The 22,842-nt window shown below is 39.3% G+C and overlaps 1 long non-coding RNA gene across 1 annotated transcript; it reads left to right on the forward strand.

Annotated features, from left to right (window-relative positions):
• The first annotated feature begins 18,451 nt into the window (after positions 1–18,451).
• Positions 18,452–19,717, forward strand: LOC105035659 (uncharacterized). The gene is made up of 2 exons (XR_830364.4): positions 18,452–18,909; positions 19,025–19,717. It is a non-coding gene; the product is annotated as an uncharacterized lncRNA (long non-coding RNA).
• Positions 19,718–22,842: the final 3,125 nt, after the last annotated feature.

Below are 22,842 nucleotides of genomic sequence, written 5' to 3' on the forward strand. Positions count from 1 at the left end.
GTGTGTTTAGGGTAACCTCTGAGAAATTTCTCGAATTTCTTGTTTCACAAAGAGGAATCGAGGCTAATCCTAAAAAAATAAAGGCTATTGTTGACATGAAGCACCTAAGTTCAAAGAAAGAGATCCAACAACTCAACGAAAGGGTTGCTGCTCTCAGTCGATTTATTTCTAGGTCGGTCGAGAGATATCTACCATTCTTCAAAACTTTGCGACAGACGAAGGCTTCTCATGGTCAGATGAATGCCGACAGTCTTTCAAAGACTTAAAAATCTACTTGGCTTTTCCATCTTTGCTTACAAAATCAAAGATCGGAGAGACATTGTATCTCTACCTAGCAACTTCAACAGAAGCGGTTAGTTCGGTGCTCATTCAGGAGAATGAAAATCAAATCCATCGATCGATCTACTACACCAGTAAAGTACTTCATAATGTCGAAGTCTGATACTCAAGAGTGGAGAAAATGATCTACGCCCTAATCATATCGGCACAACAACTTCATCCATACTTCCAAGCACATCCAATTGTGGTCTTGACGGATCAGCCGTTGAAGGCGATCTTACATCGACCTGATATATCAGGTCGGATGGTGAAGTGGGCAGTGAAGCTTGGAGAGTTCGACATACAATATCACCCATGATCGTCTATGAAAGCACAAGTTCTGGCCGACTTTATCGCAGAATGTATAATATCGGATAATAAATCAGAAGATACAAATAATAATACAATAAAAAAGGCTACGACTCCTGACCCCGACTAAGGTTGATTTGGGTGCTGCATATTGACGGAGTATCTAATGCACAAGATAGTAGAGCTGGACTTATACTCACAAATTCTGAAGGGGTAGTCATTGAATACGCCCTTCCGTTCAACTTTAAAGCCTCAAATAATCAAACCGAATGTGAAGCACTTTTAGCCGGCTTGAAGATAGCCAAGGAGCTTGAGATCAATTGTTTGAAGGTCTTCACCGACTCACAACTGATTGCTGGATAGGTCAAGGATGAATTTGAAGCTCGAGATCCTACTATGATGAAGTACCTTCAGAAGGTGAAAGATATTACAGCAAGCTTGAAATACTTTGAGATCTTTCACATTCCTAGAACCGAAAATGCTCAAACCAACATACTTTCATGATTGGCTACTACTACTTTCAACTCACTAGATCGAACATTCATTGAATGCCTCGAATAGCCGAGCATCGATAAAGTTGAAGAAGTATTGCAGCTCACCATCGAGTCAAGCTGATGGATCCAATCATCCAATACCTGATCGATGGGATCTTTCCTACAGACTCTTCAAAAGCTAAATGACTCCAATGGATAGCCTCTCAATATGTGATGACAAATGGCCATCTCTACAAAAGATCCTTCTCTCTCTCTTTGCTAAAGTGTTTGGGATCCACAGATGCTGACTATGCACTTAGAGAAGTACACGAAGAGATTTGCAAAAATCACTTAGGGGGCAAGTCTCTAGCTTATAAAATCCTGCGACAAAGATATTATTGGCCCACCATGAAAAAAGATACAGCTGAACTTATCCGAAGGTGTGAACCATGTCAAAAGTATGCAAATATACAACATCAACTGGCTAGTTAGCTGACATCGATTGTAGCACCATGGCCTTTCGTACAATAGGGGATCGACATACTTGATCCTTTTCCCCCGGTATCTGATCAAAAAAAATTCATAGTGATCGCCATCGATTACTTTACCAAATAGATGGAAGCAGAACCTCTGATGCAAATCACTAAAAGCAAGATGAAAGACTTCATTCAGAAATCCATCATTTATAGATTTGGTTTGCTACATACTAATATCACCGATAATGGTCGACAATTTGACAATCAAAATTTCAGAGAGTTTTGTGTGAAATTTTATATTACGCACAAACTTACATCGATCGGCCATCCATAATCAAATGGAGAAATGAAAGTGACCAACCGAACAATCCTGCACAGACTAAAAACCCATTGAATGAAACCAAAGGCCTTTGGATGGAAGAACTATATCCAATCTTGTGGGCGTATCGAACGACTCTCTGCATACTGATCGAGAAATCTCCCTTCAATTTAGCTTATGGGATAGAAGTAATGATACCGCTCGAGATCGGATTGCCATCAACAAGAGTCGAACAATATAATGAACCAAGCAACTCCAAATATTGGAGAGCCGACTTAGATCTCCTTTCAAAACTCTGACAGCAAGCTCAAGTTTGGATGGCTGCATATCGGTAAAGGATAGTCCGGTATTATAATGCAAGAGTCAAGCCGAAGGTCTTCTGATTAGGAGATTTGGTCTTAAGAAAAGCAAAAATCTCAAAATCCTTGGATCAAGAAAAACTATCCCTGAACTGGGAAGGACCTTACATAATATCCAAAACTCTTAGATCGGATGCATATCAGCTAGAAATCTTCGAAGAATCAAAGATTCTTTGAATAGGGAATGTCAATAATCTGAAGATGTATTATCAATAAAATCATCGATATGTACATTATTTAAAATATAATTAAAATTTCAGAATAACAAACTTTTGATAAGTTTTATCAACTACTAGCTATATGTCGCCTTTCATTGCCAAACTCCAGAGCATTCTGCTGTCGAGAATGTCTCTGATGGGATATAGGTATAAGTGTCCCTTAGACCTGAGATCGTCTCAGTGACTTGCAAGCAACTCACTGTGCTTTGGTACTGCACTAACTGAATTTCTAATTTAGGGATGGAAGGCTTCTGGGCACAGTCAAGTACTTGCGAAGTCAGAGTATGATCAAGATGGGATTGACCACTCCAAGAGTTGGAGAAGAATGAGTCGCTGTATTTCAATTTAGCAAAATCTTGACCAGGGTAATCCATCAGATGGATTTGATATTTTGAAATACAATGTGGACAACCTGATCAAAGTTGACAGTTGAACTCTGGGATGTCCTATGATCATTTTGGTCAAGGGGATGAATTATATGAAAACTATATTCGCATGGTTCTAAGGATGTTGTTCTACACATTCAACCTATCCGATCGTCGGGTACCATTGCTAGATGGTCACTTCGATTGGTACAGGAATTTATTCCTGTGCTACCAGCTTAGGTTCGACCTATGAGGTCACACATATTAGAGTTCATGATCCAATCGGATGGTTGATCAACGATTAAGAATCGTTCTAGGGTTAAAGATCAATACGATTGACATTTAACCCAGTGCAAGTATTACAGGAGGATCGATTAGCAATTCGATTGCTAATTGGCTTAATTTGATTAAGCCAATGGGCTGAGATTAAGTCTAATTAAATATAATTTAATTAGATTTAATTTGGGCTTGATTGGATCAAGTCCAATTGGTTTATTGGATAAGCCAAGTGCAAGGAAAAACTAGTCCTAGTTCAACTAGGACTTGGGTCAATCTAATTTCTAATTTGATTAAAAAATTAAATCAGATTTAAATCTAATTTAATCTGATTAAATTAGATTCTTAATTTGGTTAAGACATATTTTAATTGGGTTGATCTAATTTTGGTTTGATTTGATTTGAGAAAATAAATTAAAACAAGTCATAAGATAGAATCCTAGTAAGACTAGGATTCCACCTTGCACCACATAAGCCTTCCCCACGCCCTCTCTCTCATTCAACGCCAATATCCTCTTATTTTGTGTGACAAAAGCCCTCTCCCAGGTCTCTCCCACATTCACAAAAGGTCTCCTCTCTTTTTCTTACATGGAAGGTGGTTTGGATCAAATCAAAAAGGAATAACTTTGGATTTCAAATTCTATGAGATAGAGTTTTAGAAATCCAAAACTCTTTCAATTTTGCACCGAATTTATCTAAATTTTTTTTATAATTTTTATGGCTTTTAGGGTACACATTGTCACCCTTTTCTGATAATCTATGCACAAAAATAAGGAGTAGGTGCTCAAGAGTTGGGCGCCCCTTAACTTGCCATGTTTGGATAAGCCTTGACTAGGTATTTGACCCAGACAAGGACTCTATCATATCTCTCTATATAAAATGAGTTTCTTTATGAACTTTTTGAAGAAGATAGAGATTTGAGAGATCTTTGGGCCATCCAAAAATTAGAGAGAAAGACCTTTGGGTCATGGAGATATAATAGACACAAGTTAGGGTGTCTAGAGAGAAAAATGAGAAGAAGAAGAGGGTCTTCTTCTAGGGTTATTTGTTTTCATATCTTTCCTCCCTCCATCTTGAGTTTCTGAGAGTGTCTCAAATCTGAAACTCCTCCTTCTACTTTCCATCTTTGAAAGAGTCCAAATCAAGAAGAAGGAGGCACCTGATCAACCATCAAAGAAGGATCAGCGCAGTACTAGCATACTGTGCTGATTTCCTGAAGCAGGACTTCTGATCGAGATTCGTGGGCTCGTGTAGACGACTCCTAGAGGTCGGATGCGTATGCAGCTTGCAACATCATCCTCAAGCCCGGATCAATGAGGTTAGAATGTCTAACTTGCAAGGTAATAGATCTGATCTATTGTTTAATACATACATTAGATGTAGTATAGAAACATGTTGATATGATCAACATGTAGTTCATGCTATATTTATATATTTTAATTTTTGATTTAATGCTATGTAATAATCATGTAATAAGATCTTAGATCTAAGAATTTCTAATTTTAAAAAATAAATTTTGATTTATTTTAGTCTTCCACTGTATGATCTTGAAAAAGTTTCAAGATCTAACCCTGAAACCCTAGATCTGGTTCCTACAATTGGTATCAGAGCCCAGGTTGTTTATTACATGATTATTTATACATGCTTAGATTATTTTTTAGATTAGATCTAATTTATAATCTGATTATTAAATCTAAAATTAAAATTTTAGATCAATCACGAACTGCAAGGTTGTCCTGCTGTAAGGTTTACCCCTTATAGTGCAAAGGTTGTCCTAGTTTGTGTAGATCTATCTTTAATCATAAATTTGTTAGATATGATCTAGATTAAATTTATGATTTATTAGATTTAAAAGGTATTTAAATCTGAAATAAAATCTCTTTGTTAATAATTTTTGTACAAAGAAACTGTTTAAAGTTGAAACTGTTTTAATTACATGAACATGTTTAGATTAGATCTAAAGTAGTTTCATGTTTAATTCACTTGTATCTTGATTATGAATCAAACATGTAATATGTTTGATAGAATCATATTGTAAAATTATTTTACAAATATGAAAATTATTTTTTGAAAAGCCAAACCCAACTCTCAGCCCAAAACTTAATTAAGAATTAAGAAGTTGTTTGATTAGGTTCTAGAATTATGAATTGAAGAACCTAAGACCCAAACCATAACACATTGGGTTAATGGGTTAGTGAGAATTAGGTCCATTAATTGGGTTAGACCTATGGTTAGATTAAAGATGGACTTAATTAGAGAATTGACTAAATCTAATCAATTGTTGCCTTAGATTAGGTCAAGGATTCTCTAGATCAATTACAATAGTTGTAGTTGGTCAAGTCCATGTCTTTAACATGAACCAAATGGACTTGATTCTTGGCTAAGCGGTCTAGCATGAACTGTTAGGTTGATCTAATCGAAACTAATTAAACCAGTTGGTGTCTAAGGTAAACCAGACCGGTGGTTTTTAATTGGTAGCCCGCTTACCTGGCCATTTTTTATGGTGTCTAAGGCAAGCTTTGGCAGACCCTCCCACTGATCGAACTTACCTGGCCTCTTGGTGAAATTATGTTTTGATCGGATCACTTGACTATTCGAGTTGACCCATGTCAGCTAGGTAAATCAGTGTGACTGATTTAGGTGCTCCTAGACCAGCCCTTTTAATGGTCTCCCTTAAGCTGACTTGGTGAAGCCAGTGGGAGGATCATGATAAACTGGTTCATCTGATCTCATCCTCTATATTATTTAAATCTTCTAAAATTATTAGGTCCTTAAAATGATAAAGTTATAGAGATAACTGAATCATAGCCTCCCATTAAGGTGTTTGATAATGAGTCCATTAACTCAATAATCATTGCAGACCTAAAAGCCTGGTGCTTGTTGACTAATGGAATTATCACTCATCATATGATGACTTGGAAGTGTCTCTCTAATGGTGGTTAGGTGAGCCAACCAAAGTTGGGCTTAATCATTCGTTGGTTAGATACACCAAGTATGATTATGTTAATGGTTGGACCTAATCGGATCCTTACAGTGGAGGCCAAAGCCTACTGATTAGGTTTCTGGGGCAAAATTAAAATTACTAAAAATTATTTAGAGAAACAATTGATTATGAACCTACCCTTAGATGTACATGGGTTGGCCAACCAATGTTGGGCTTGTGTGCAGTCTAAGTGGATTCTAGTACCCACTAAGGAATTAGGGTAATTCCTCGAATTGGAGGTAGAGGCTACAAATTCGAATAAAATAGTGGGAGAAACCTTTTGATTAAAGTCCAAATCTTTAGGTTTAATGAATCAATTGCTAATTAGGTTATGGTTCTCCTTTGTGCAAATATGGCCACTTCCCTATCGCTCCGATCATTGTTGGACAATGATAAGTTGGTGGGATCCAACTTCGGTAGCTAGTATCGAAAGTTGAAGATAGTCCTGGAGCATGAATGGATCCTATATGTGATAATGGATCCTGCACCTGAGGAGCCAGCTGTCAATACACGTGGAACAGTCAGAGACACTTACCAGAAGTGGCTCAATGATCGGACTACGGTGCGCTGTATCATGCTGACTGCTATGAGCGACGAGTTCAGTCGCAGATTCGAGACGGCTCAGCCAAAAGACATGCTTCAAGTGTGGAGGATGCCTTTGGCACACTCGATGACGTGGAGAGGCATAAGACTAGTTGTGCCATCTTCAACATCAAAATGTGGGATGGTGCCTCTATCACTGATCATGTATTGTACATGATCGAGCTGATGGAATGATTGAGCAAGCTCGGCTTTCCCTTACATGAGCAGCTTGAGAAAGATACAATACTGAACTCGCTGCCCAAGTCTTATCTCCCATTCCTCACTCATTATAGAATGACAAAGTCTGAAGTAAACTACCACGGGTTACTAGGATTGCTTCAGAACTTTGAGAAGGATCACCAACTCCTCAAGGAGTCGGTGAACTTAGTGGGAGGATCGTCTTCTGGTTCTCGACCCTTTGAGAAAGGAAAGAAGAACAAGAAGAAGAAAGTGAAGAAGGTGCAAGTTCAGGCTGGGATATCAGTACAGAGCCAGACCAAAAAGATCAAGCCTGATAAGAGTCTATTCTACTGGCAAGCACCCTAGATTAGATAGTGTGTCAGATATCTACTTATGGTACTGTAGGCTAGGTCATATAAACAAGAACAGAATAAACAGGTTGACTCAAGAGAAAATCTTCGAAGTCAGTGATTGTGAATCACTTCTAACCTGTGAGTTTTGTCTTCTTGGTAAAATGACCAAGTCACCTTTTACAGGAAAAGGTGAAAGAGCTACTGAGCTCTTGGGCCTAGTACATACTGATGTATGCGAGCCCATGAGCACATATGCTAGAGGTGGATATTTCTACTTCATAACTTTCACGGATGACCTATCCAGATATGGATATGTCTATCTGATAAAACATAAGTCGGATTCATTTGAAATATTCAAACGATTCTGAAGTGAAGTAGAAAAATAAACTGGGAAGAGTATTAAAACTCTTCAATCTGATCGAGGAGGAGAATACCTTTCTAGTAAATTTCTCACATACCTAGGAGAGAATGAGATTCTCTCCCAATGGACTCCTCCAGGAACACCACAGCATAATGGTGTGTCTGAAAGGAGGGATCGGACTCTGTTAGACATGGTCCGATCCATGATGGGTTTTGCTAGCTTGCCGATATCCTTCTGGGGATATGCACTCAAATCGACCTGTTATCTGTTAAATAGGGTTCCAAGTAAGTCTGTAATTAAGACTCCATATGAGATATGGATGGGACGTAAGCCAGTACTTTCACACCTTAGGGTCTGGGGGTGCCCGGCCTATGTCAAATGATTAGTCACAGACAAACTTGGACCTAGGTCTGACAAATGTTCATTCATAGGGTACCCCAAAGAGACAAAAGAATATTTTTTCTACCATGCTGATGAACAAAAAGTGTTTGTCAGCCTTAAGGCAATCTTTTTAGAAAAAGAGTTCCTTGGTGAAGGAACCGTTGCCTCTAAGGTTGAACTTGATGAAATTCAACAGGTAGAAGGACCGACACTAATAGCTGAACCTGAGTCGGATATGATTAGATCAGATCCGAAGCCCAATGTACCTACACCATTAAGGCGATCCGGTAGAGTACCGCGTCAGTCGGACAGATACTACAATTTTTTGGTCCGAGATGGTGATCCCATCAAACTTGATGAGAATAATGAGGATCCGATCACCTATATGGATGCAATGTAGAGACCTAATTCCAAAAAATGGCTTGAAGCCATGAAATCTGAAATGGAGTCCATGAAGGTCAATGATGTATGGATATTGGTTGACCCACCTGAATGGGTTAAACCCATTGGGTGTAAATGGGTCTTTAAAAGGAAGAGGAGCGCAGATGAAAAGGTGGAGACCTATAAAGCCCGTCTGGTTGCCAAGGGGTATCGTCAACGTTATGGTATTGACTATGACGAGACGTTTTTCCCTGTGGCAATGCTCAAATCCATTCAGATAATGCTTGCAATAGCTGTCCATCTGGATTATGAGATCTGGCAGATGGATGTAAAGATAGCTTTCTTGAATGGAGAGCTGACCGAAGAGGTATATATGATACAACCTGAGGGGTTTACATCCACAGATGAGTCCAAGGTGTGCAAGTTTCAGAGATCCATTTATGGATTGAAGCAAGCTTCTCGGAGTTGGAACATGCATTTTGATAAGGTGATCAAAACGTATGGCTTCATTAAGAATGGAAAAGAGCCCTGCATCTATAAATGGGCAAATGGTCCAGTTGTGGTATTCTTTGTCTTGTACGTGGATGACATTCTCTTAATCGGGAATGACATCCCCGCACTACAGGGAATAAAAGTTTGGTTGTCATCACAGTTCTCTATGAAGCACTTGGGTGAAGTATCCTACATCCTAGGAATGAAGATCTATAGGGATAGATCTAAAAGGATGCTTGGGTTATCCCAGTCCATGTACATAGACACTGTGCTGAAGAGGTTCAGCATGAAAAATTCCAAGAAGGGCTATCTACCGATAGGCCAAGGAATTTCTCTCTCTAAGAAGGATTGTCCGACAACTCCTGAAGAGAGAGAGCGTATGAGTAGAGTCCCATATGCTTCAGCCGTGGGATCTATCATGTACGCCATGACATGTACAAGATCAGATGTGGCATACTCACTAGGAGTAGTGAGTAGATACCAATCTGATCCTGAAGAAAATCATTGGAAAGTGGTTAAAGCCATCCTTAAGTATTTGAGAAATACTAAGGACCAATGGTTGGTTTATGGCAAGTCAGATCTGAAACTTGTGGGGTTCACAGACTCTAGCTTCCAATCTGACCATGATGACAGCAGGAGCGTGTCGGGTTATATCTTTACTCTGAATGGTAGAGCCATCTGCTGGAAGAGTTCCAAGCAACATACTATGGTAGACTCTGTTTGTGAAGCGGAGTACATCGCAGCATCGGATACCACGAAGGAAGCTGTGTGGCTGAGGAAATTCATCAACGAGCTCGGAGATGCACCCTCCCTCGATGGTCCAGTCCTGTTCTACTGTGACAGCACTGGTACCATAGCTTAGGTGAAGGAATCCAAAGCACATCAGTGGACGAAGCACATCTTGCGCCGCTTCCACCTAATCCGAGAGATCATGGATCGAGGTGACGTCGACCTTCAGAAGATCGACGAAAAGGAGAACCTGGCCAACCCCTTCACTAAAGCCCTGGCGATAAAGGAGTTCGACAACCACAAGTCAAAGATGGGTATTAGATACCGTGCCGAGTGGCTTTAGGACAAGTGAGAGTTGTTGGTAAATGTGTTTCAAAAAGCCAATCGTCAAGCTGTTGATGGTTGAGCAACTAAGTATTGTAATTGATTTGTTAATAAATAAAATATATTTGGCATCTTCATCATAAGCTTTCATCTTCTAATGAACTCCGTTGTTATGATGAAGTTCTTAGGACTATTTAAGTTCGATAAAGAGAGGATTTATCGATTAGTCCTTAAAACTGTTCACGACCAAATGATAAGCTGTTAATAAGGACGACAGCTTCTATCGAGCATAGGTCACTGTAGGCCATATGGGTTGGTTGTCCTCTTAATCAAGGAGTGTGGAGACACTAGTATGGCATACAGGTAAGATGTAAGGGTACATCATCATTGAACGTGACCAACTCCAGAGCATTCTGCTGTCGAGAATGTCTCTGATGGGATATAGGTATAAGTGTCCCTTAGACCTGAGATCGTCTCAGCGACTTGCAAGTAACTCACTGTGCTTTGGTACTGGACTAACTGAATTTCTAATTCAGGGACGGAAGGCTTTTGGGCATGGTCAAGTACTTGCGAAGTCAGAGTGTGATCGAGATGGGATTGACCACTTCAAGAGTTGGAGAAGAATGAGTCGCTGTATTTTAATTTAGCAAAACCTTGGCCAGGGTAATCCATCAAATGGATTTGATATTTTGAAATACAATGTGGACAACCTGATCAGAGTTGACAGTTGAACTCTAGGGTGTCCTATGATCATTTTGGTCAAGGGGATGAATTATATGAAAACTATATCCGCATGGGTTCTAAGGATGTTATTCTACACATTCGACCTATCCGGTCGTCGGGTACCATTGCTAGATGATCACTTCGATTGGTACAAAAATTTATTTCTGTGCTACCGACTTAGGTTCGGACCTATGAGGTCACACACATTAGAGTTCATGATCCGATCGGATGGTTTATCAACGATTAAGAATCGTTCTAGGGTTAAATGATCAATACAATTGACATTTAACCCAGTGCAAGTGTTGCAGGAGGATCGATTAGCAATTTGATTGCTAATTGGCTTAATTTGATTAAGCCATTGTGCTGAGATTAAGTCTAATTAAATATGATTTAATTAGATTTGGTTTGGGCTTGATTGGATCAAGTCCAATTGGTTTATTGGATAAGCCAAGTGCAAGGAAAAACTAGTCCTAGTTCAACTAGGACTTGGGTCAATCTAATTTCTAATTTGATTAAAAAATTAAATCAAATTTAAATCTAATTTAATATGATTAAATTAGGTTCTTAATTGGGTTAAGACCTATTTTAATTGGATTGATCTAATTTTGGTTTGATTTAGTTTGATAAACCAAATTAAAACAAGTCATAAGATAGAATCCTAGTAAGACTAGGATTCCACCTTGCACCACATAAGCCTTCCCCACACCCTCTCTCTCATTCAACGCCAATCTCCTCTTATTTTGTGTGACAAAAGCCCTCTCCCAGGTCTCTCCCACGTTCACAAAAGGTCTCCTCTCTTCTTTCTTACATGGAAGGTGGTTTGGATCAAATCAAAAAGGAATAAGTTTGGATTTCGAATTCTATGAAATAAAGTTTTAGAAATCCAAAACTCTTTCAATTTTATACCGAATTTATCCAATTTTTTTTTAGAATTTTTATGGCTTTTAGGGTACACATTGTGCACCCTTTTCTGATGATCCATGCACAAAAATAAGGAGGAGGTGCTCAAGAGTTGGGCGCCCCTTAACTTGTCATGTTTGGATAAGCCTTGACTAGGTATTTGACCTAGAAAAGGACTCTATCATATCTCTCTATATAAAATGAGTTTCTTTATGAAAATTTTGGAGACGATAGGGATTTAAGAGTCCTTTGGGCCATCCAAAAATCAAAGAGAAATACCTTTGGGTCGTGGAGATATAATAGACACAAGTTAGGGTGTCTAGAGAGAAAAATGAGAAGAAGAAGAGGGTCTTCTTCTAGGGTTATTTATTTTCATATCTTTCCTCCCTCCATCTTGAGTTTTCCGAGAGCATCTCAGATCTGAAACTCCTCCTATTTTCCATCTTTGGAAGAGTCCAAATCAAGAAGAAGGAGGCACCTGATCAACCATCAAAGAAGGATCAGCGCAGTACTAGCATACTATGCTGATTTCCTGAAGCAGGACTTCTGATCGAGATTCGTGGGCTCATGTGGATGACTCCTAGAGGCCAGATGCGTGTACGGCTTGCAACATCATCCTCAAGCCCGGATTAGCGAGGTTAGAATGTCTAACTTGCAAGGTAATAGATCTGATCTATTGTTTAATACATACATTAGATGTAGTATAGAAACATGTTGATATGATCAACATGTAGTTCATGCTATATTTATATATTTTAATTTATGATTTAATGCTATGTAATAATCATGTAATAGGATCTTAGATCTAGGAATTCTCTGATTTTAAAAATAAATTTTGATTTATTTTAGTCTTCCGCTGTATGATCTTGAAAAAGTTTCAAGATCTAACCCTGAAACCCTAGATCTGGTTCCTACAAGAACATCTAACTTGCAAGGTAATAGATCTGATCTATTGTTTAATACATACATTAAATGTAGTATAAAAATATATTGATATGATCAACATGTAGTTCATGCTATATTTATATATTTTAATTTTTGATTTAATGCTATGTAATAATCATGTAATAGGATCTTAGATCTAGGGATTCTCTGATTTTAGAAAATAAATTTTAATTTATTTTAGTCTTCCACTGTATAATCTTGAAAAAGTTTCAAGATCTAATCCTGAAACCCTAGATCTGGTTCCTACAGTTCGGTGGTTATTTTACATTGCAGACATTCCAAAAAACAAGAGTTCAAACTTAAGAATGTTTTCATTCATTGTCAACAAAGAGTTATAAAATTAGACTGAAGTCTGACTACAAGTATCAGACTACACAAAAAAAGGGCAAAATACACCGACTAAGCTTCATCATCATTTCTGTTCCTTTGTTCAGAGGTAGCATCGTCGATTTGAACGATTTCAGGTCCAGTCGGTGCTTCTTCTTGTGTCGGAACAGCTTCTTCTTTAGCAACTCTATCTTTCAATCCTGGAGGGACAATGCTGCTCAAGTCGAGGCTCGGGTATAATATTTCGATCGCATCTCGATCATCTTCATACTCGATGCAGTATGAGGCGAAGCCACTTTCGAGGATCTCTTTCTTGAATTCTTTCGAATCTCAAAAATCCTCGACTGTCTGACTCAGTGCTTCCCTTGCCGACTCCGCTTCCACCTTTGCCAAGTTAGCATCGGCTCGAGCAGAAGATAATTCTTCTTTAGCCAGTGCCAACCTTTTCAGGCAGACCCGATGACGTCCACATTCGATTCAGAGTTCTTCGATTCATCCATCTCACTCTCGTCGAAGCCGGTGGATAGAGTGCTTCTTGCTCTTGACTTATGACTCAAGAGCCGAAATAGCCTCGTGAGCCAACTTAAGTTCGGCCCCCGAGGATGCCAAGTCATCAGTTAGTCAAAAAACCTCCTCTTGAAGTTTAGCTTTCCACTCCGCTGTCGACTTGAGTTGTTCAAGCGCAGCCATTTTTTCAGCATTGACGGCTGCCATTTTATTCTTCCACGCACTATAGATATCACCGAACTTCATGTAGCCAGCCTTCAGGTCAGACATGTCGTAGATCAACTACAGACAAAAGATAAGTCAGGTTAAAAAAAAAAAAAAACTTACCCCGATGATTGTCGGATAAAAGGCCAAAAATATCTCGACCACTGATCATTTTCTTCTACACTGCCGATCAGTCGAAGAAGAGTAGCCTGGCACAGTCGCTTGGCCAGTATAGAATTAACCAAGGCTGATTCATCGATAGGCACTTGAAGGTTGAAATGAACTGTATAGCCCTTTGATGCAACTTCTTCCATCAATGTCATCGGAGCTTTCCCCTGGTCTATTGTCGGCAGCCCCATGTTTGAAAGCGAGGGGAAGCTTGAGCTTGACTGCACCCCAACTGAAGAAGCAACTGGCGCAGCCACAGATTGTTCGGGCTCTCTTGCCTCGGCCTGAACCTCCTCAGGTGGTGGGACTATCGATGTTGTTTCGACAGTTTTTCTTGCCGCCCTTTCCTCGGACGATATAGCAGGGAGTACTGTCAGAGCCGACAGTGCTCGAACTGGTTCAGGAATCGATTCCAAACGGGCATTGGGTTCCATAGCCGATGTTGAAACACCGATTGGAGCTGGTGCTTGATGCCTCTTCGGCAGTCGTGAAGGCCTGACCTCAGATGCTGCCCTCTTCTTAGCAGCGTGCTGATGAATGTCGGTATTCGACACTCACACCCTCTGCTGCATGGCTGCAATTACAATGGAGGTCAGTATAATTCAACAAGTAAAAGAAAAGTCAGAAATAACCGACCAACTATACTATACCTAGACGAGGAGCCGAACTAAGGCCGGTGTCATAAAGGGCCTATTCGGTTACAAGCTCTTTCTGTTTCGGGACCGATATATCTTTCAGCCGGTGAAAGTCCTCTTGGTCGTCGACCTCTACTCAACTGTTGTCGTTGGGACCGATTCATGAATTGCCCCAACGAGAAGGAAAACCCCAAGGAAGGGAAGAAGAAGCAAAGAAGAACTGGTTCTTCCATCCATGAATGGATGATGGAAGACTGGTAATAAAGGATAGACCTTTTTGGGGGTTGAAGAACCACCACCCTCGGCCCTTTGGATGAGGTCGGAGGATAAAAAAGGCTCGAAAAAGAGAAGGACAAGGCATGGTCGGCAACATCCGACACAGCAAGCAAAACTAATTATCAGCCGGACCAAGTTTGGTGCCAGCTGAGCCGGGCAAAGTCCGTAATAATTCAAAATATTTTGAACAAATTTCGAGATCAAAAATCGAAGATCCATTCGAAAATCTTCGACATAGAAGGCCACCTGGTCTGAAGGAGGGTTATTCACCAGATCATTGGCTCCAGGGGTAAAAAGTTAAAATTGCTCTGGGATACAGAATGCTTCGGAGCTGCTCAACATTCGATCCCGAAAGTAAAAAGACCTCCACATTCAGACTCGACTGGGATTCATCAGTCGGATTCTCCGATCGATCATCCCGAGAAGGAGAAGTCCTAACCATGAGAACGACTCTAAAGAAGACGAGAATCCTAGAGGAAAGAACTCAAAAAGAAAAAATTGAACTGGACCTGAAGGTTGGGAGCGAGCATTGAGGCGACAATCCGATAGAGTTCTAGTACCAAAGATAGTGAAAAGTAAAAATTTGACTGAGAGTGACCCTATATATAGGATCCCTCAATGACTGAGATGAAAGCAATCAAATCGAAGATCTACCAAATAAAGACAAATGGCAACATCTGGACAACCATTGATCGGATGGTTTGACGCACCTACTCCAGATCAAGCCACATCACCTCTATCCGTATGAACAACTCCGACCCAATAACATTCAGACACGTGGCACAAATCTACTTATCGACATCATATCGTCCGACACCAAATCAACTTTCCGAAATGATGCCTAATACTGACAACCGATACCGGATCAATCAGTCAGTGTAACAGATGACCGTACCTACCAACATGATAAAGTAGCCGATCATCCATATCTCGAAGAAAATGGTATCAAAATCGGGACTTGATGTGACAGAACTCTCTTTGTCCAACGTGATAAACCATGTGGCAATTCACATGTCGGCTCACTTTGGACTAGAAAGTGGGGGGCAACTGTTGGGATAAACCAACTGATCCTCGACTTTGGTCACTACGACTCCGACTATACATCGGTCGAACAAATAATATCGATTTTTTATCAACTGATCGAGCTAATTACGTCGACCTACTGTCGGTTAATCAACTAAGATCCGTTGACCGACTAGTATTCGACTACCACCGATCGATAGCGGATGACTTAGACCGTCGGCATGCAACAGCATGATAGAGCTAATAGCCGACGGTCATCTATAGATTCTGCCGACATAAAGTCGGCTATATCGACATATGGTCGGCAACCTGCTCAATATACCATAACCGTCGCAAACAGTTATCGACTATGTCACGGCTATTAAAGGGAAGTAACGCCCCACTAATTCTATATTTATGGTCCAACAATTAAGCGCCATAAAAAATGGGATCATATGCTCGACGGTTATACCAGAGTCATCTATAAAAAGAGGAGGTAAGTGAACAGTGTGGGTAAACAAAATTTTTGCCAAAGCTCTGCTACTCTTGATATTGAAATCTACTGTTCACCAATTCCATTTCTAACTTAAACATCAGAAGATCTCCGTCAGATACAACTTCGGTCCGTGTAGATGTTGTTTTGCAGATGTTCATCATAGGCGATAGAGAGTTGGCTGCAACAATCATCGTTCAAATTTATGAAGAATTAGCACGATAATAGTGCAATTAGCCGTAGCTCGACACAGTCTCGGTACACATGAAAAGAGAGGCCATAACCATCCAAATCAGCTAATAAAGAAAGAGCTCAGGGGCTCGTCCATAATTGTACGATCATAATTCCATAAAGCAGCATCCTCCTCTATAAATATTAGGCACGGGGACCATTTAGGTATGAGAAAATCTTAACGCCATGCTTTCATTCTACCATCTCTATCTCATCTTTCCTATTTCATTTCGAACTCGGTTTGATTTAAGTAGAGGGTCCCCAATCGGATATGTTCCAACGATTCCTTGATTATTTTTTCTAGTTGCAAATCAAGTCCTACATTATGCAACATCTCTCTAGCCCAATTGAACAGAGCAATAGTTTTTATTTACTCGTCACGCAGATGAGGTTTTAAGAGGCAATAGTTATTGTTCTGAAAATTTCGAGTTCATTTTCTGTGCAACTAGTTAATATATAGGTTGTGGTCCTGGATATTTTTGATGTTTTCAAATAATCATGTGAGATTTCCTTCTAGTTAGATTATTGTCAATTAAATCTGAGATTTCATTCTAGGTAAAAAAAAAATCACCAATTTTTGATTTTATAAGTTGATCTGTACTTAATTGGCCTTCATCAACTTATAAAATCTGCATTTAAATAGGTCCATGTTATTCAACACAACAGTAGCAAATATGACTCCCGTCGAAAAGCAACCTACTAGATTCTAAACAATCAGCCTCCGACGTTTCAAAGCTACAGCCTCCATCTAAGACTCCTGTTTTTCTTTTCTTTTTCTTTTCTTTTTTTTTTTTTAAGATAATGTGGATAAGCAGCGGTACAGACAGTATCAAAATCCCAACATCTAGATAGGAGTAAGGTACGACCAAATTAATTGTACCAAAGCCAACCGTTCACTCTCTCTTCAGCCCAACAACTTAAAAAAAAGTTCGATGGAATCTGGTAGCCGATCCGCAATGGATTTAGGTCATACTCGCCCAAAATATGCTTCTCGATGCTGCGACCAAAAGAGGCCTCCAATTCGGCTCCGCTGAAGCCATCGGAATATGCTCAGACAAAGATGCATAGTTCAACCACTCGACAGAAGCAACAACCGACAGAATGCTAAAGAAAGGAAAGGAAGAGGAGTTGAAGCCTTCACTGGATGAAAACCATCAGAAAATGGAAGAATACTTGTCAAAAGGGTTGAAAATTAAGGTTTTCATCTTTTAAAAGGAACTTCAAAGGATTGTGATTCCCGTGCCTGTCCGATCACCCACTAATTGGCCGTCACATGTAAGCTTGGCATTCGGCATTACCGGCTTCCACGAATTGGTCCTCATCAGAGCCTCAAGAAGAAATGGCTGCAGCGAAGAAATTCCCATCCATACAAATGATGCTTCTAGAAAGGCACTAATGTCATGGAAATAGTGACAGTCATTTAATGCGACTTCAAAAAATATTGAGTCTAATCTGACAGCTCAATTTTGGCTTGGCTAGGTCACCTGATGAATCATTGGATTATTATAATCCTTTATCTGAGCCGAGCGGTAAGCTTATACTCAAAAGTTGGGACAAATAATACCGCTAAGATTTGCCAGCTCTGAAAATTTCGCTTGCCAGCTTAGTCCACTGACCAGACGACGACATATATTCCATGGAATCAACGATTGATCAAATCTTTAAAGGATTAGCACGATAACAATGCAACGCAATCTCGACACTTTCAAGTTGATTGCCTGTGCAACTAGTTAATATATAGATTGTGATCCTAGGTATTTTTGATGTTTTCAAGTAATTAAGTCTAAGATTTCCTTCTGGTTTGAATATTGGCAATTAGATCTGAGATTTCCTTCTAGTTAAAAAGTTATTAGTTTTTGATTTTACAAGTTAATAGGTAGTTGGCCTCTCAACCTATAAAATCGGCATTTAAATAGAACCCAACGTATCAGTGGCAAACGTGACTCGCATCAAAAAGCATCCGACCAGATTCAAACAATCAGTGTCAGATATTTTAAAGCTACAGCCTCCACGTGGGACTTCTGTTCCTTCTTTTTGGTACAATAGCCTTCCAGTTTTGAAAAGGACCGTGGGTAAGCAGCAGTACACGCAGTACCATACATATCAGCCTCCAGATACAAGTAACGTACAACCATATTAATCTTAGCCAAGCCAACTGTACTGCCCCGCTGTACTGCGCTCTCCACCGACTCTCCTCTATAAAGAAAGAAGCTCCCAATAGACTTGGGCCAAACAATATCACTGGACAGAGAGAGGTTGATTGATTCAATCGGGAAGTAGCAGTAGCGGTGGAAGGGGCATGCAGAGGAGAGGTCAAGATGGAGAGAAAGAAAGCGATATTTTTCATCTCAGTGCTTCTTCTGGAGGCAAATTCCTGTGCTTGCCTCCTCCACCCCTGCTGCTACCACTCCCCCATCACCGCGAAGGCACGAAAGCGAAGTTGTCTGCTTTCCTACTCTCTTCAAGAAGGCCTCAATCTGCCATACCCTGGTATTACATTTGATCTACTGCACTGGATTATAAGCAACCTACACAAATGGATGATAAGAAGGGTCTCGCTATCGTGTTCTTTTATATTATTATATAAAAAGAAGAAGAGATATCTTGCCCGCCCAATATGTGAGCATATTTCAGTATTTTTATTTTTATTGTAACAGGTTGCCAGGAAGTTGCCAACCAGTTACCCAATCTCTCTACATTTATTATTATATTTTTAAAATATTATTTATGATAGGAGGGGGAAAGCTAGCTCGGCCCTAGCAAATGCTTCTTCCTTGATTCGTCTAGCATAGTTGGCGGGCATAAAGTGTTTGGTGAAATCTTTCTTAGAAAGGAACATGGGAGATTTACTTGGTGCTTCATACGGGTACCATTTGGATGATATACAAAAAAAGTGCCGTGATTCGAGAAATTATCAGAAGGCAGAAGGTTCCGTTGGAGGGCAATATGGTGCTGATCCCCAAATTACTACAAAGTCGAGGCTCAACAAATCTGGAAAGCTTGCAGTATTTTTACAGCATGAGCTGAAGCCTAAGTCAATTCTAACCATCTCTGCTAAGGTTGACATCAAGGTCTTGGACAGGACTTCCAAGTTTGGTTTGGTACTTGCTCTCAAGCCATGATCTGTCTGTAGGCAGTGTGTGAAATTTGAATTTTTCGATTGGATCCAGAAGTTACGGGCGGTAGAAGTTATACCACAGATATTCTTTTGTTGAAATTTTGAATCACCGGGAATGATTTGGTTGATGCCGATACATATTAAGGCTATTTAGTATTTTTCTTTTATTCTTGGATGTAATTTAACTTGTGGTAGATTTGTAATGTCATTTTTCTGTTGAGGTATTGCTGTCATTAGATTGTGAAAAATTATCACAATAGTTTCTATTTTGCAGAATTTATATTTGAGAATGATATGGTTTTAACTGCACGTCTTTTAGTTTTGAATCATTGGAGCAGCTCATAAAATTTTGATGATGGTACTATGAAATTTTTTCTGAATGGACTGACAGACAAAATATGATGTAATTTTTTAGAAGTAGAAGAATGTCTTTTAAAATCTAGGCCATCATCTAGTGCCAACAAAACTAAGTTTTTTCCTTGCGGTGATTTTTGTGAACAGCTCAAACGTGTTGTGGAGAAGTGAAACTCACCAAGGTTAGCTATCATGGAGCCAACATATTTCATTTCACATTCCACAGGGTTTGGTGTTACATTGAGATGAGACTTGTATTTCTCTTCTTTTTTTATATATTTTTCTATACTATTTTTCTACCTATTATGATGATGTTTGTACCCTGAACTCTCAAGATTGGATGTATGTTAGATGTTTGGCTTGTTGTGGTGAAATAAAGGAATCATGATTACCAAAACTGTCACGTTCCGATCCGAGATCGCGAGCAGGAGGTCGGCAACCATCGCAAACTTATGAAAAATCTCTCCATAACATGCAGGCATCTCATCATAATATCAATGCATCACAACGGAATAAATTTAAATAATTATTATTCAATTTTAATACAAGTAATTAAATCAAATATCTTACGTCAATAAAATTTTATTAAAAATAAAATAATAGATTAAGTTCAATGAAGTTGACAATACTAAATCTCGTCTCTAAAAGCTTTGTCCCAATATTTTTCCACGTCGTAATTAATTATCTGAATCTGAAAAATAGAAAGAAAGGTAATGAGCTAGACAGCCCAGTAAGTAACAAATATCTCAACTAGATATTTCAGATATTATATAATTTTCAAGAACAATACTGAAATAAACATAAAAATATATTTCATGGATTTTATATAAATCCAATCTTTTCAAATATTCACATATAATATAATCATAAATCCGATTCGATTCAAAACACTCGTAACTAACAGCCTGATTATGACAACGTTTAACTCCATTGGCGGGGTCCACTGAATACCAGCGCACAACCTCCACTGGCAGGGTCACAAATACCAGCGCACAATCTCCACTGACAGAGTCCACTAAATACCAGCGTACAACCCCACTGGCAAATCCACTGAGTACCAACGTATAATCCTCATTGGCGGGGTCCACTGAAACATAGTTAGCTGAGAGCATAAATTCGGTCTGTATCAAAACACTTTTGTATCATAATATATCATAATCTTTCACTGAACATGTGCATAATCGACGTACCATAATATTTCAAAAGCACTTTTCTTTTAAAACATAATTTCATAAATCATGATAATTTAGAGAATAATTATTTATTTTCAAAATAAATATGAAATATCTGAGAAGATGGTTCATTACTTACCTTTCACAGAGCACTGGATGAATAGATCGACTAACTTCTAGGAGATTCTTCAGTGTCTATTATCTAAAATTATATTTTTACATTAATTTTAATTCAAAATTAAATCTAAACAAATCCCAAATCAAAATCTCACTTAGAATCAGACTCTTCCCTAAACTCGATCAAAATCATCAAAATAAATCTTTCACTACGCTAATCTTAGAAGGATAACTTTGGAGAGAGAAATCCATCAAGAGAGAGAAACAATCTAGATAGAGAAAATTTAAAGAGAGAGTCCAATTTTAGAGAGAGAAAGTAAGAGTTCAGACTGAAAGAAGAGAGAGAAACTCTCTCTCATTTTTATTTTATTATTTATTTATTTATTTATTTATTCTTTTCTTTTCTTTTTTCTTTTCTCTTTTTCTTTTTTTTTCTTTTTCTTTTCTTTTTCCTTTTTTTTTTTTTCTTCCTTCTTCTACTTCTTCCCGTGGCCTCCCTAGGTGAAAAAAACTGAAACAGGGGACCGAATGGTCCCCTCATACGATTGGCCGACCGACGATCAGCCGGCACAAGAATGGCCAGTGGTCGGAGAAGAGCGCACCGCCATCCCAAGGGTCCCAAATCGGTGGCTGGTGATGACCACCGGCGTCCGAAAACCAAAAAAAATCGAAACCTCTCTCATGACAAAATCCGACGACTCTGATCACCGGTGAGCGTTCACACCGGCACGGAAGGAAGGGAGAGAAAAGAGGAAGAGAACCACATGCTTACCTCGAGCTCCGGCGACCTTTCCAGCGAGGAATTACGGTGCACACATGACGATTTTACGAGCGATTTCCGGCGATCTTCGCCGTTTCGCTCTAGGATTCTTTGGTAGGAAGAAGGGAGAAGGGTCTCCCTTTAAATAGAACCGGAGGAAGGAGTTTGACTCCTCTCCGATGAGGTTTCCGACTCCGATTAGGAGCCGATCGGGAGAAGAAGACTCCCTGCGGGAGTCGTCTTTATTTTTTTTTTTTTGGCTGGGTTTAAGGCCCAATGGGCCAGATGTTACATTCTTTCCTCCTAAAAATAAATTTGTCCTCGAAATTTTTTTACCTGTCACCATTGTATTGGAAGCCTGTGCATTCTGTTGAGTAAGCGTATAAACTCTTCCCTAGGTTTTAGAAATCTGTCCACCACCCTTATGTTGTCCTTCATAAGTTCTTTGGCCAACTTGATTTTCAGTATTTAGCAGGTAGCTAGCAATTTTATGATCCATCTGACCACATTTGAAACAAGTACCTGTATTCCAATAGCAATCCTTGTCTACATGATTTTTGCCACATCTGGAGCACTACTCACCATCAATCTGTTGAGTCTTATTATCTATTGCTCCCTTAGCTGAACTTTTGATGTTTTTATTATTCTGCCCTTGTTATCATTTGATTTTGCTCTCTTTCTTTGCTTTCTTTCTCTTTCCATGCGTTCTTCATTGACTTCTCTTTCAATTATCAGTGCTTTATTTACCACATCTGCATAATTGTCAATTCATATGGAACCACTTATTTTCGAATCTCAGTTCTCAGTCCCATCTCAAACTTGTGAACACGTTGTTGTTCACCATCCACTAATCTCGGAGCAAATTTTGCTAACTCTGTAAATTTTGCTTCATATTCAGTCACACTCATACCCTTTTACTTCAAATAAATAAACTCTTGCTCTTTCTGGATCCTTGTACTCCGAGAAAATACTAATCGTAGAATGCAATCCGAAATCTTTTCCAGGTAAGTATTTCGCCGTCTTGTTCATAC

The sequence above is a fragment of the Elaeis guineensis genome, chromosome 11, assembly GCF_000442705.2.
Source record: "Elaeis guineensis isolate ETL-2024a chromosome 11, EG11, whole genome shotgun sequence".
Taxonomy (NCBI): Eukaryota; Viridiplantae; Streptophyta; class Magnoliopsida; order Arecales; family Arecaceae; genus Elaeis; species Elaeis guineensis.